Genomic DNA, 15,123 nt, shown 5'->3' with positions numbered 1-15,123 from the left:
CTTGAAGAGCTGATGGTCTCGTACTCTATAACATCAGAGGACCTCCTCAGAGCGCTGCCGGAGCTGTTGCAAGGCTCAGCGCTTCTATGGTACAGGAATTGCAAGGAGCTCCTGTATTCCTTTGAAGCTTTCCGGCGTCAGTTTGAAATCCAGTTCTTCCCACCAGGATATTGGAGGAACTTGGATGAGGAGATCCGGAAAAGGACACAGGGTGAAGGCGAGCACTTCCGGGACTACGTTGTTGCCATAAGTACCTTGCTTAGGCGTAGCGGTACGTTGTCAGAGCATGGTAGGTTGGACTTGATCTACAACAACATGCGACCTGAGTACAAACTCATGGTGCGACGGCGGGACTTCCGCAATCTGGCCGAGATGGTTGAGTTGGCCGAAGACTACGAGGCCTATCTGCGAGAGAAGGCGGCATTTAGACCTCCTCCTTCTCCGAACGTAGCGCTGGTTTTGGAAACCGCCTACACACCCAAAAAGAAGGTGGAGAAGCGCGCCGAAACTGCCGCCGTCGAGAAGCGGAGTTTCGAGAGACCATCTCCGGAAGCCGAGTGGCGTGGACGGGTAGCTTCGAAGTTGAATCGGGTCCACGGTCAACGGCCCGTGACAGCAGCTAGAGCGCCTGAGGGTCCAAAGGGGACGGTGAAATGTTTTAGGTGCCAGGAGACTGGTCACTTTGCCCGAGAATGTGGGAAACCAAGGACCGTCTCCTGTTATGGGTGTGGCAAACCTGGTTTGACGGTGAGTCAGTGTGGATGTCGGGCGGGAAACGGCAGGCCAGCTCAGACATCAGGAGGTCAACTGGGCAAGGCCACCCAAAACGAACGACCTCAGAAGAGTGGTCCGAGTGGCTCGGAAAACTAAACAGCCTGGTTGGTGGAGTAGACGAGAACCGGCTGATTTCGGAGACAAGGCCCTTTGTTGAAGTTGTGCTGATGGGCAGCGTTTTTAAGGCGTTATTGGACACTGGGTCCGTAGTTAACCTGGTTGGGCGCGAAGTCGCCGATCATCTTCAACGCCAGGGGGTAGAACCTTTTAAGAAACCCTCTCCTCTAAGGATGGCAGATGGGTCACGGTCGAGGGCCGAGTGTTCGTTTCGGCTAGCAGGAGAAGCTGCGGGAAGACGGTGGATGGGAGATGCCTTGTATGTCCCCACTCTCACCATAGACATGATTCTGGGTATGGATGTTATCCGAGACCTCGGATTGGTGACATGTGGGACAGAGGTAGTAAGAATGGGCGTGGGTGATGACTGTTCTGGCCAAGGGGGCCGCATGGACAGTGTCAAAATTGGTGACGAAGACCCCGAAGGCCCTTGCAATGGAAATCCCCATCTGGTTCCTGATGCCAAATCATTCAGCAACATGTTGGCTGGTAGTGGCGAGTAGAAGAGTTTTTCTTTGTTTTAAGTATGAGACCTGTGGTGTAGGGTTCACCATTGGGTTAGGGGTTGGAGTATTTTGTTTTGGCCGGAGTTCAAAGATTTTTTTTCTTTTGGCCGTTTTCTTTTTTTTTCATCCCGATGTAAGTGGGGGATGTAACGAGTTATTTTCCTAGGGGGGTAAATATTTGCTATTTGGCCGCGCACCGATTGTTGAGGTAGGCAAGCGGCGACGGCGAACCTGGCTAGCGCTCTTTGACCCGGCTTATCAGTTCGGATAAGCTTGGGTATCCCGGGACTACTGGACAGCGGAGAACGGACATTCGAGTCGTGGATCCCAGTGAGTGAGGATAGCGTGTGTCTAGTGAGACGTCCAGTGGTGTACGTAGAGAGGAGTGCTGTGGTGACATCGGTGTCGTGTGAGGTTGGTGCTCAAGGAGTGAGTGTCGGCATTCAAGTTGGGTAGTGAAACAGTGACCCACTTGGGGTGAGTGGACGACGTTTTATTATATTTTGGTTTAAGAGAGTTAGAGAGTTAGAGTGGTAACCGTGCTGGTCAAAGCCTGACGGTAGTTAGGATTTATTTACAGGTGTCAGGAATAAAAAGTGTATTCCTGACGGTTCTGGGCAGGTGCTAGAGCGCAAATAATATAATTTAATTGACTGTAGTAGATATTATTTTGCGTTGTACCTAGAGTTAGTTATATTACTAATAACTCTGAGGCCCGACAAACCTAGGCGGCACGATTTAGCGTGCGTAGTTGGAAACACGTGGCCAGTAGGCTAGTAGCTAATATTATTAGCCGATTAACAGAAGCCCAGCTAAGTAACATAAAGTTGGTAGTAGCAGTAGCAGTAGTAGGGTTGTTATTGTTTATTCATTTTATTATTTTAATTTAACCTGAACAGCTTGTTTGGTAGTCCAACACGTTATCTCGGTAGCTTGGGTAGCGGAGTACCGGCTATCAGATAATATATTTATCTAGTGTTTGGAACGTATTTAATTTTCATTTAACTGCTACTAAGTAGCTCAATATTTTAATAGTGCAATTGCCATTTAGTTTTGCTTGTTTGGCTTGGTATTTATTGAGACCAGCTACTAGTGGTGTAGTCACTCTACCTATAGTGTACTTGTATATTATTATGTGGTACGATTATTGAGTGAACTGTTTGATTCTTAGCTTGGGCATTAGAGTTGTGTATCGGATTATGATTATAGTGGCCTAGTAGACCCCGCCTGGTGATAACACGCGTTGTGGTTTTTATTGGCAAGTCGTCGTGTAACTCACCGTGTTTTAGGCACTCTGGGCTTAACTATTGGATAGTTAGGACGAAGCCCGAGTTGCGTAGTCAGCAACGACCCCCTAGGAGTGTGGAGAATCGGCGTAGGCCTGGTAGTGATTATTGCACGTTTGTTTTGGTGACTTGTTTTTGACTTGTTCACAGTGCCCGTGTATGAGCCAGTCCTATACCGGTTAGACCCGGCTTTTGGCCTAGTGGTTTCCCTGACCTTATCGCAGACCCTGGAACTTTACCCAGCCATTGTAGGCTGAGCTATCCTCGGCAAACGGTTGCGACTGACTGCACTTTTAATATTTTTTTTCCAGTGCAGAAAGTTGCGTCGCACTACATTTTAAAACTAAGACATATTAAAGTTTCATAATATCACATTTTGAACTAAAGAAAGAGATTAGATTATAATATATTACATTAGATTGTGTTTAATTATATTATATTAGATTATATGAGAGGCCAACACACTAGGGTGAGTATTTTGTCACAAAGATAAGTGAAAATTGAATATTGGATGAATGATGTAGCTTTGTTAGTGACTAAGATCAGTTGAGTCTACAGCTAGACCATCTACTAAAAGTCTAATGGTCTAGGACAGCTATGTTCAGTCTCAAGTCCTAAAAAACCTCTAGATGTCCTCAGGATTGACCTTGCGACCTTGCTAAACACTATCCACTCAGTAACTGTTCTATGTTCATGGATATCTAGGAGAGCACGTCTCCTCGAACCGACTGGACCAGTGTTTTTACTACCCAAGGAATAATTGGAATTTAAACTTTGCCACATTTTCAAATAATACTTTTTGCTTATGTAATTGTCATAATGTTTCGAACTTCAAAAGGATCGACTCTTCTGGTAGCTGAACTTTTGAGTTGAATGTACCTTGAAGCTAGAACCACGTGAAATTAAAATGTTACAGTTTCAAATATGTGGCGTACTAATTTAGTTTTTAAACGCGACTAATTTAAATCTCAATTTTTAAAATATAAATCCTACGTTTTTGGCTGAAATAATGATTTCTTGTCGGTTTTAAAAACTAAGGCAACTTCATTAATGATTAACAGTTTTGATTTAAATAAACAACCAGGCTTTGGTTTGTTTTAACTGCAGTATTTGAATTTCTAGTTTTAACTACTTTGACACTTAGCTGTAATTTCATTGTTTCTTTATGGATTGTTTCATGGAATAAATGCGTTGTCTTGGCAACAATGTTTAAACTTTTAAGGATGAATTTTAATTACAAATATAGTTTCTGTTTTTAACCATTGTATAAATTTAGTATTTCATATAATTGTGGAGTATTTGGGTACGAATTAAGATTTGGTTATTTGTATAACCAATAAAATATTTTACAAAATAATTACACATTTTCTTTAAAATAACAGACTATACATAATTCTTTTTGTAAACTAGTATATTCTCATTTTAAACATATTGTTTTAACAAACATTTATTTCAAATAGCTTTCTGCTAGGAATAGTATTTTAACAAAGGTAGTTTTATGGCAATAGACGATTAGACATTTTTATAAAGGCTCAATAAACTACAACAACCATGAAAACAAACAATTATTATTTATTTTATAATTGTATATGTCAACAGAACTATTTTATTACACAAGGTGTGATATTGTCTGAAGGTTTGATTAAACATGTATATTTATGTGGTGAAATTGAATTGTAATGAAATAATGAAAATAAAATATACGTGATAAAACATTTATTTACCTACGACCGTTTTTTAAAGTAGCCATTTCAGTTCAGTTCTTAGAATTGAAAAGTTGCATAGTTTTTCTCATATCAACACGGGTAACGGACCAATGAGATTCAAGGATTGAGAGAAAAGAAGTAAAATTAAAATGTTTCGAACGTCAAATAATTAGCTGATCAGCTGATCAGTTGACAGTTTTAATTGTTGGTCCGTCTTGTTCAATGTTCCTGTTGATACTCGCGTAATTTTAACCTAAGTTGGTGGTTAAAGGAAGGTAGATTAAACTGATTTAAAAATTTCAGTTTCAGTGAAAGTGAAGTTGACGAAATGGAAATGAGAGCACAAACTGTTTGTGCTAATCTTTTGCCACCAAAATCGAAACAAATGTATGAAATTACATACCAGCAATTCATTAAATGGACGAAAAAAATAAGGTTAGATTGTTAAATAAAAATGAGCTTCTGGTTTATTTTGAAAACCTCTTAACCGTTGTTTCACCCAACTCGTTGTAAACGACATATTCGATGCTGAGATCCAACTGTAAATTAACTGTTTCACTATTTTGTTCAGTTGTCCAAATAAATATGCAATATTTCCCTAACTGTAACTGATACAGTATTTATGGTGAGAATGCTGGTAGAAGAAGCTATTGCCTGCAAAAAATAGTAACGTATTATTTAACGACATTTTACAAACACGTAATTACATTAAATCATCTGATTATACAATAAGTCGTTGCATTACTTTCAGTGGCAATGACAATCAACGAAAACATAACTTCTCTAAGAAATTATTAGAGAAATTGTTAGTAATGATTGTTGGTAATTAAAAACCAGATTGTTAGTACTTAAAAAACTGTCGTAGGTAAAGTAGTGTACGCAACTCGCGTTAATAGTCTTTACGACACTCGTAGAAGTTTTTCTACTCGTGTCGTAAAGATTAACTTAACGCAATCGTTGCGTAAACTACTATTGTCTATTGTCAATACATTTTTCGGATTTATTTTCAAGTTGAAGATTTTTTAAAGACAGCCATTTTTACATCAATATGTATGAAATGTCGGATTTATAATGTAATTAAATTCCTAAATTAACCCAACGTCTAATACAATATACAAAATTTTATTATTGGTTTTTTTGTTATTTTTTCTGGTCACTTTATTATATAATCATTAGGTTTACTGAAATCCTATTTTAAAAGTTGACCTATACAAACGTCAAAAACTAATACCAGGAATTGATTTTAAGCTTCATAATTAAATGAATATACTTCTGTTGATATTGTAATTTTAAAACCATTTTTAAATTATTCACCATATGTAATTGCCTATATAAGCGACCATGTTGCTCACACAAGATGACCGCGCGCCACTTAATCTTTTCTTATTCACTAGACTGGGAAATTGGCTGTCTCTATGTTACGGGTGCAAACATGTGTTAGTTTAATATACGATTCTCGTTTCTTATTTTTAGTATTTTATGCAACCAAACTGATTATTTGATTAACTATGACTATTATTTGCATCGGTAAACGTGTGTTTCAAAATTGTGCACATTCTTTAACATCCTGGATAGTCAAATAGTTATAGTTCTTGCCTTCGAGTCTGCAGACAACTGGTTCGATCCCTGACTGTATATATTCAGGACTCCAGATACTATTTGCCATTGGGCTATTAAATAATTTTTTATACAACAAAAAGTCTACGTTATATACTGTATTAACAATTCCAAAGATAAGACTGTTCCTAAAAAAAATTATAATGGTGTTGAAAAAAAAACATAAATAAAACAGGATAGTATTTTTTTTACTGACTACATTATACCATTTTGATAGAGCATGTATCACTAAATAATTATTTAAGTTAACATAAACGTTATAAGTGTTACTTTGTTGTATAGCCTTAATGATAATAATTAGTTGTAAATTTACGTGTTGATGTATTCATATATACATAAGAGGTCTTATAACTGGAATTCACTAACCACAAAACAACTATATCCTTTGCATATGTATTTCAAACCACATTAAAACGTCTGTCCAAGTAGATTTGAACCTGCTTTGATTACAATTGAAACGTTGAATGAGAGCATAAAGTTAAACCGTCGAAGCATAACGTTGTAAATTATTACGACACTAACCAAAATTACTTGAAATACATTTAAGTATTATATTTAATAGATTACAATCATCCCCCGAATGTTTGTTTAAGAATGAGAACGTATGCTATATAACAGTTTTCGCCAGACTGTTCTTTAAACTCTGGTAGATAAGTACAAAGTAAATCTTAGTGAAATAAAAGTCGCAAGTTTTAATTTAATACTCTATCTTCATTTACTTCAGCTTGTAAAGATCAATCCTACAATTAAAGCAAGTATTGAAAATGTTAAGTAAGTAAATTAGTAGGAAATATTCATTTTCCACGAAATAGAGTGAATAATCCGTTTAACTGTAATCCTTAATGAACAATGTTTAAACAAGTTGGAAGGTTTAGTAAATATTTTTAAATTTAGATACAACTAATTGAAAAGTATTCAATATTAGTTATATTGGAATTACCAAATTTGAATGAAACAAATAAAATATTAGACGTCGGAAAAAATAGTTCTCTGCATGTGAAAATTTAAGAACATTATCTAGTTTTGACCCAGAAAAATCTCATAATAGTTCTCACAAAGCTGCAAAACACTTTAGGTTTTTACAACAATATTGAATGCACAAATCAGAAGTACAACTCTTAGAGAATATTTTTTTTAAATAATCACGTACCGTGTCGTTTAGACCTGGAAACATTTTCCCAAGTATAAATACCCAAAAAATATATCTTCTTAAATAAGCACAAATTCCTGTGCAACCTTTAAAGAATATTTGTAAAAATAACCAAGTAGCCAGTATTTTTATCGTAGACGCAATCCCCAAAATAATTGTAGAATTTAAGACATTCAAAACAATACTGAAATGATACCGATTAATGAAATTGAAGAGTATACCTTAGAAAATACTCCTAAAATAATTGATGTTCGTGTAATTTTGATCTGGACACTACTTTCCAAAATAAAAATAAAACTTACTGAACCACCCTGAACAACCTTAAATTTCTATCTAAATGAGCACTATCAAACTCGATCACTAAATGCAACCATATATTCACAAAAAACTAATAAAGTAGCGTGTAATTTTTACTAAGAAATTGTCTTCCAAAATCTAGTAAATTATTTTTATATTTAGTAGCCAACTGAAAATCCCCTGGACAACATTAAGATTTTTCTAAAATATCTCAATTGGACAAAAGTCTTAAGTGCAACCCTTATATAATATTCTTAAACGACCAAACAAGTACCATGTAGCTTTGTTTGGATTTAATTCCAAATAATACTTGATTTTAAAACATCCTGAACAATCCTGTCTTCCTAATACTATTACTTGAAACTTAAGTGCACTCCTCAGTCAAAATTCTTAAAAATTAATAAAGGCTCTTAAAATTTTAACTTATGGAAGAATTTATAAAGAAAGTAATTGTGGAGAATTAAAACCCCTGAACAACATTCCATTTGTTACAAAAAGAACACAGTCTGTTCCTAAGGGCAATAGTTAGATATTATTGTTACTAAAGAAATAACCAAATATTCAATTTTGGCTAGAAAACAATTTTCCAAAATAAAACTACCTAATTTAATAAGTCTTAGCATCATTAAATATTTTCTATGAACACAATTTGAACCCCATAAATCCTTAGTGCAACCCTTAGACAATAAGAACTAATCAAGTGTAGGACCCTACCTTGCGGTGGGCAGGGACCGCCTTCAGCAACAATGCTCTGCAACAATGAGGGGTTGCGGGGGCGGTGGTGGAAGGGGGTGGGGAAGGGGTGGTTATATAGCAACCCCTAACACCAGAGCCAGCAGTCGCAACAAGTGACGACGTCAGGGTAAGTCACGAACAACTTGTAGCAAACTTGATAATCGCTTACATTGTTTATGTGTTCAACTCAATGCGTGATTCGCAAGTTAGTGGTGTTGGACGAGTAGAATGTTAAGTGGGCACTTCGTCGGCTTTTGAGAAAGTTTATACTATTTTTAGTCTTCGTGAGTACGAAATTATAAAAATATTTGAAGCTGGCTTAATTGTTGTATTTGAAGAATTATACATGTTTGAATAGTGTTATGTACTTAATGGAGATTACATATAATTTCGTTAAATTTTGTATTAGTTTCGTGGGTGTAATCATTAAATTAAACTCGGAAAATATCAAAAACTAATTACTCAATAAAAAGAAAATACTTCGACTTAGGGGTTTAAATTGGTGTCAAAAATTAAATTAAATATTTTACAAACGTATTAAATATTCAATATATGGTCTAGTTAATAATTATAGTGCTTGTTTTGATTATAGCTATGCAAGTTACTTTCTACAAAAACCCATAAAATAAATCTTGCTTTCATAAATACTTTGTAAACAAACAATATTTGTAATTGGGGGGTTTGCCTTGCAAAGTAATGCAATAACAAATGTAACTGAGAAATTTTTAATAAGGAACAGAGAGAACTTTAAAAACGAAGATTAAAAATACTAAGGTATAAAGTTATAAAAAACTTCAATATACAATTTCAATAATAAATCATGTTGTTAATAATGATTTATTTAATGTGCAACTATTGCCCAATATCAAAAAAAAACCTTGGTTCAAAATTATGACTCAAAAGTATTTCACCAAATACATCTCGAATTATTAGTTACTAAACTAATCTAAAGTTGTATATCTTCTTATACACAGAGTTAAATTTGAGCTGGTAAAATTTAGATCAATTTTCTACATCAATGTTAAGATTGTGGTAAAATGGGCTAATCTTTTTCGTGTTCAGTCTGAAACAATTCAACATTTGACTCTATCTATCAATATTAAACTCATCAAACGATCAAACTGGATTCAATACTTATACTCATAATTTTTAAAAGTTACCAAAGTAAACTTTTTTTGTGGGGGGTCGCCAATTTGTACCTTTAATAGGCTGTTACATTCCAAATGTTTCACATATATGTGAATGTATCATCATAAATTAGAGATTAAGAGTATGTTAAAATGAATGTTTAATGGTTGTGATCAGGCATTATTTTATCACTGTCCCATATAAAACTTGTTTTGAATAGTCTTATTATTGTAATGATAAAATTAAAAGATCACTCCCTAAAAATACCTAAAGCCGTTAGTATAATTTATACCTATGCAATATAATCTATCAGCAAGAAGATAATACCTTGGATAAAGACCAAAGCACTCCAATCCCTAACTAAATCAATTTTACAAATTAGTTTTGGAAGATAATGTCTTTATAAAATGTAGGCTCAAAAGCAAGCAAATACTGTAGTTGTAGTCTGTTGATACTAATTACAGATTCATATTAAATTGTACATGGATGAGATTATTAAACACAGTTAGCTAGTTTTCAATTACCATGTGTTGTTTTTGCTTAATGCTATTATACAATGTAATAACATATCCGATTTTTGCACCCTTTTGTAAAAGGTTTTGTTAGTAAATCATTTATATTCAAGGGTTTTCTTATTAAATCATCAAATACTGAAAATAGATGTACTATTTACGGTTAGCAGTAATTTTTAAAAGAATTTTCAGAATATATAATCATTAAATTTGCAGTCTTTAACCACAAAAATATGGCATGCTAAAACACCATATTTAACCATTTAACACGAATCAAATAAGTTGAAAAGTACACGTAATTGTAGCACTAGACAAAAATAGATTCAGAATGTACTTATTTATACTATTTTTTTAGCGAATTTCCCATATAGGGAATAAGCTATTTTTCAATTACTATATTTTTTTTGGCCAAATAACAGTGTTACTGGGTCAATCATTATTTACGTCAATAAAAGAGTAAAAAACTATTCAGAATCTGGAATCAGTTGGGAAGGATAGAACATGACTATATATAAGTATACTGGGCAGCGCCTGGAAACTTAATAACGTTACACCAACGATTTTTTTAACAGTAATCATTTACCAATAATGGACACTTACTGAGCATAGGAATAATATTTCTTTCTAGGTAAAATTTTATCTTCTAGCCCAAATATTGACGTTAAAAGCTTTCTACTACCAAGCCTATGTTATTTGATAATATTTATTTATTTGAACTTCGAACGTTTTTATAATTATGGACTTTTATGGAAATCGACTTATAAAATATCGCAATTTTTATGATTTGTAATACCTAACCTTTTCCCTAACTGCACACGCATATGCAACCGATCCACACTGGATTTGAATGCCTTTTTTAACAATTAACTTCTTATAACTAATTCGTATTCCTTCCTCGTTATTTAAAAACCCCTTCCACTCTTAACGAAGACTCTATTGTGTAAGTTTAGAGTCACTAATTAAAATAAAACGTTGTTTGCGAAGCTGACACCAGAAAGAAATTAATGACCGGAAAGTGCAGAGTGACACAGCAAATTCATTAGAAAAAAATGCTTCTTGGTTTACTAAGGCTCACACACATTAAGTGGTTTACTGCTTGTGTGTAGAACATTACTTTGATATTGTTTATTTTGCTTCTTCATAATTTGAGTAAAGAAGGATCACAATTACAAATTTTCCCAAAAAAAACTAAATATGTGTTACTAAGTTTATTGTCTTTTGTAGAGTTTAAGTTTGCAAAAAGCAACGTTAGTAAAATAATGTGTAGGCAAATGATTTATTTTAATATTTCAAAGTATAAATTATTTTAAATTTGGTGACTCATATTTAATTACCATTTCGTAAACATTGTCTTAAAAATTTCTTTAAATATATTTTTAAGAGTAACAACGAAGTTGTCAACTGAAATCTTAGCTCATATTTCACAACTTTTGTGGATGATTGTATCGGTAATTGATAAACTTAAATATCCTTTATCGTTTGTCTCAAAGCATTTGAATGCTTGCCAGTGTAGGCCCACAGTCAAACCACCATATTTGCTTAATTTATAGAACTTATATTGTCTTCCTATTGTAGCGTTTGTTTAAACAACTTTAGACAGTGAAATGTAATTAGATTTTCGACGCACACATCAAAAATGACTAAGGGGACTTAAGAATCAAAAATTGATCAAGTCTTGTTTTTATTTACCTTTTATTAACTTGTTTTAAATTATATTGATTATCATCTAGTCATATTAGTCTTTTTTCCATGTTCTCGTTGTATTTTAAATATTTAATTTACTTATATATTTTACCTAGTATTTTATTACGTACATGTAATTTAAAATAATTATTTTAAAATAGGCCAGAATGTTTTAATTTATTTAACTAAATTAGCTTTGTTATTTTTATCTGTGATTCATGTAATTACATTGTATTATTATGTAGAAATTTATTGTGTGGAAAAGTGACGTACCCTATTGCACTGTAAAAGAGTAATAACTATTCTTATTCTTATTCTAAAAGGAAACAAGTGGTATATGCTAGAATCATACAGTAATTGTTTATGAACTTTGTATACACACATTTAAAATAAATGGGAAGTTACTTTTTACTAAAAGCTGGTTAGTGCATCACCAATCGTGGTCGGATTTGGGTTTGTCCTCAAATAAACAACAATTTAATGGTTTGATCCCATAACAATACGTGGGTGGTCTTTGATGGGTAACCTAATTTTCTATCATGTCCAAAGGACTTTTGTGGGGTGTATGTAAATCATCTTTTTCATACATGTATCAACACAAACTATTATTGTACCCTATTGAATTTTGAGTGAACCGTATCGGATGACGATTTTTTATCACTTTGTGTAAATTTATTTTTGTTTATCCAATCTTTCGTGTAACTATTTTGACGACCACAGTATTTATATTTTACGTATTTATAAATTGCATTTTTGTTTGATAATATGTTTGAAGGTAAAATCAATCCCAAATTGAATAAGTGTATCCAATGTTTTACCAAATACCACACAAAACAGTTTACCATATTTTTCGTTATTTCCCACACTTTTAACAAAAAAGTTCTGTATTTCGGCATAAAGTTCTTCAGGAACAAAACAAAACAAATAATGTGTTTACCACTCAGTATCAGATGGTTTAGCAAATATCAAAAATAAATATAATTTATAAGGAAGTAAAAAATAAAATTTTTATAAAAAGAAAGAATAAGTATATACTATCTCACATTTAGACCAGATGGTGTTTTAGATTTAAGTATTAATTGATGAGCTTGCTCAAGCTGTCTGAATTTTAAGTCATTTGCGTTTTTTTATTAATTAACCTGTTTAGTATTTCAACAACTGTTTTACCCTCTATTCATTGGACGTATACAAACACTATTAAGAATAATATTATTTAGAATTATTAAACTGCCAAAGTAGTTCAAGGAAACCTCAGCACCATAAAACCATCTGAAGGATTATCGTCAACCAATCGGATAGCTATATTCATATCTGGGTCAGATTGCAGCTAACTGCACTTTAACATGGTTTGGGAATAAGGGCACACATTTGTGTGACTTAAATGGAACTTTATAAAATTCAATTGAGTTGGAACAGTATGTGAATCTTTGGCAATACTGTATGAAACTAAGTTGGGTAAAATGTCTTATCTATAAAACAAATAGTATATTTTTGCCTATATAAATAACTAAAATAAAATAAATAAATGTTTTTCATGAATGTAAGTATTGCTACACAATTACAGTTTTTATATCTTAATAAATATATGTTATTGCGTTCTGTTATATAATATAATTTTTTGGTTTTAGAGCCAACCTTGGTTTACTCTGCTTGAGAAAGCAGAATTTTAATTTCATAATTTAAAAAATAGTCTCTTGGTTCGTGCTTTGTTTATTTTTATTTTATCTTTATTGATTTAATTCCTTTTTTTAATTTGAGCAAATGCTATATGTTACTTATATTCTTTTGCAGCAGTAAAGACTGTTTCTATTTTACCATCTGTGGCAAAAAAAAAACTGAAATTTTTGCTATGTGTACTCAAACTCGCATATCTTCAGCAAAGTTCTAACAACAGAACGGACCTAAAGTCTAATGATTTATCTTTCATAGAATTATCTTTTAGAGTGCCGGAATGAGGTTTTGATGGTAGCCTGGATTCAAACATTACAAAATAAAGAACTTTTAGATTTCAAAATAATAACTTTGTCAACAGGTTAAAATCTACATTTACTTAGTGGATATGAGAAGAAATAAATTGTGATTGTATAAGCGCCCTGCCGAATCATCACTTAAACATTCTACATTCAAAAGTTTTTATTCCACACAAAACAATTTTGACAAGTTTTTTCTCGAAATCACAAGCTCAATAATTCATGCAGAGATAGTCATTAAATAGGATTACTCAACATTGTTCCGCTATCTTGTATGTTCAGTCCAGACCACCCACACTCAACAATGGAATGACGTCATTTATTCGGCACAGCTGAGAGAAACTGGATGTTACCAGCTGTTAAAATAAGCAAGGGTTCAATTTTCCTCTTTTTTACTCAGCTTATTACAAGTATTTGATTTGTTTGTGTACATCTACGGGAATTGATATTTTGTATTGTACGTACAAAAATCAAATATATTTATAAAATGATTACTAAGTAATTACTTATCTTTTGCTAATATTTTTTAAATATGATATATTTACTATCACGTATATATAAAAACATATGTTAAAACCAACAGTAACATTTCCTGTACAACTATTCTGAATAAACGAATAAAGCGACTAACCAACGGCGGTGTTGAAGGTTGATGAATTTAATTCCACCCCGTTAAACCGTTTTACCACAATCAAAGAATTAATCATATTTCAGTCCTTGCTAATTGACTCTAACAGGTTTTGATGGAGTGCAATTATGGAAATTAGCATGAACTGAAAATAATGCAAACATTAATAATTTTTTATTGAATTTTTTTTGTAACTGTTAATATTTGTTTCTCATTAGATTTTGAAAACCTAAATAATATATTTGATGTTTATGTCAAACTACACACAATATCACTAAAGTGACTTTCCAAAAGTTACTTTTTTAGTTGCATCAATGCTTATAAACCACATAAAAGTTACGCTATATTAAAAAAAAAGTATTTAAAAAAGTTTAAAAAAGTTCAGTAGCTGGTTTTGAAGATGTAATATTAATTTCAATTTACACGCTTTAAAATTTGTCAAGAATCTGTATACAGTAAATAGCTCCACATAAGTGTAAGCTGTGATAGTGTAAGTCTAAAATCTCCTAAACATGGGTAGGTAAAACTAAGTTTTTGAGCCAAAGTCTTCAAAAGCGTAAGCGTAAGCGCATTGAGTTCATATTTACTCATTTTACACGTTTTTTGCAAAGTTATTAACAACAAAAATATGATGACTTGCTTCATGTGTACTCAACAATATATCCAAGACAAGAAATGTATAGCTACGAATTTTGAATAAGTAACCTGATTAGTAATGATAATTCGTTACTTTATTTATTTATCTGTCATTTCAAAAGCACAAATTTGATAGATATAGAAAGGCATTTACTGTCAAAAACAATTGAATAAACTATCTTTGTATTGTAAGGTGTATTTTCTTGTTATTTACGGATGTCAAATACACTTTGTGAAACAGTCACACTCGGGATATATTTGACATGTGTATTTTTGTTAAGTTAGTATCTATTACATCTTTATCTCTTCCTTCAAAAGTGTCTAGCTTATCTACTTGTAAATTGTAGCTTTACGTACATTCTGACACGTACTAAACAG

General features: G+C 32.9%; 1 protein-coding gene across 2 annotated transcripts in view; it reads left to right on the top strand.

Moving 5' to 3' along the window:
- LOC129000930 (uncharacterized) overlaps positions 1-15,123 on the top strand; it is a 109,065-nt gene that overhangs the window by 39,310 nt on the left and 54,632 nt on the right. Inside the window, exon 1 of one of the 2 annotated variants that reach the window (XM_054428017.1) lies at positions 8,296-8,315. The exons of the other annotated variant lie outside the window; for it this stretch is intronic. The gene's annotated coding sequence lies outside the window, so the exon portion shown is untranslated. Of the gene's footprint in view, positions 1-8,295; positions 8,316-15,123 lie in introns of those variants that run through there. 2 annotated transcript variants of the gene reach the window in all.

This window comes from Macrosteles quadrilineatus, unplaced genomic scaffold, assembly GCF_028750875.1.
Source record: "Macrosteles quadrilineatus isolate MER2022 unplaced genomic scaffold, UCM_ALF_1.0 Scaffold_8__2_contigs__length_117827958, whole genome shotgun sequence".
NCBI lineage: Eukaryota > Metazoa > Arthropoda > Insecta > Hemiptera > Cicadellidae > Macrosteles > Macrosteles quadrilineatus.
The sequence above is the reverse complement of the archived record's forward strand: the minus strand, read 5'-3'. Positions and strand labels throughout refer to the sequence as shown.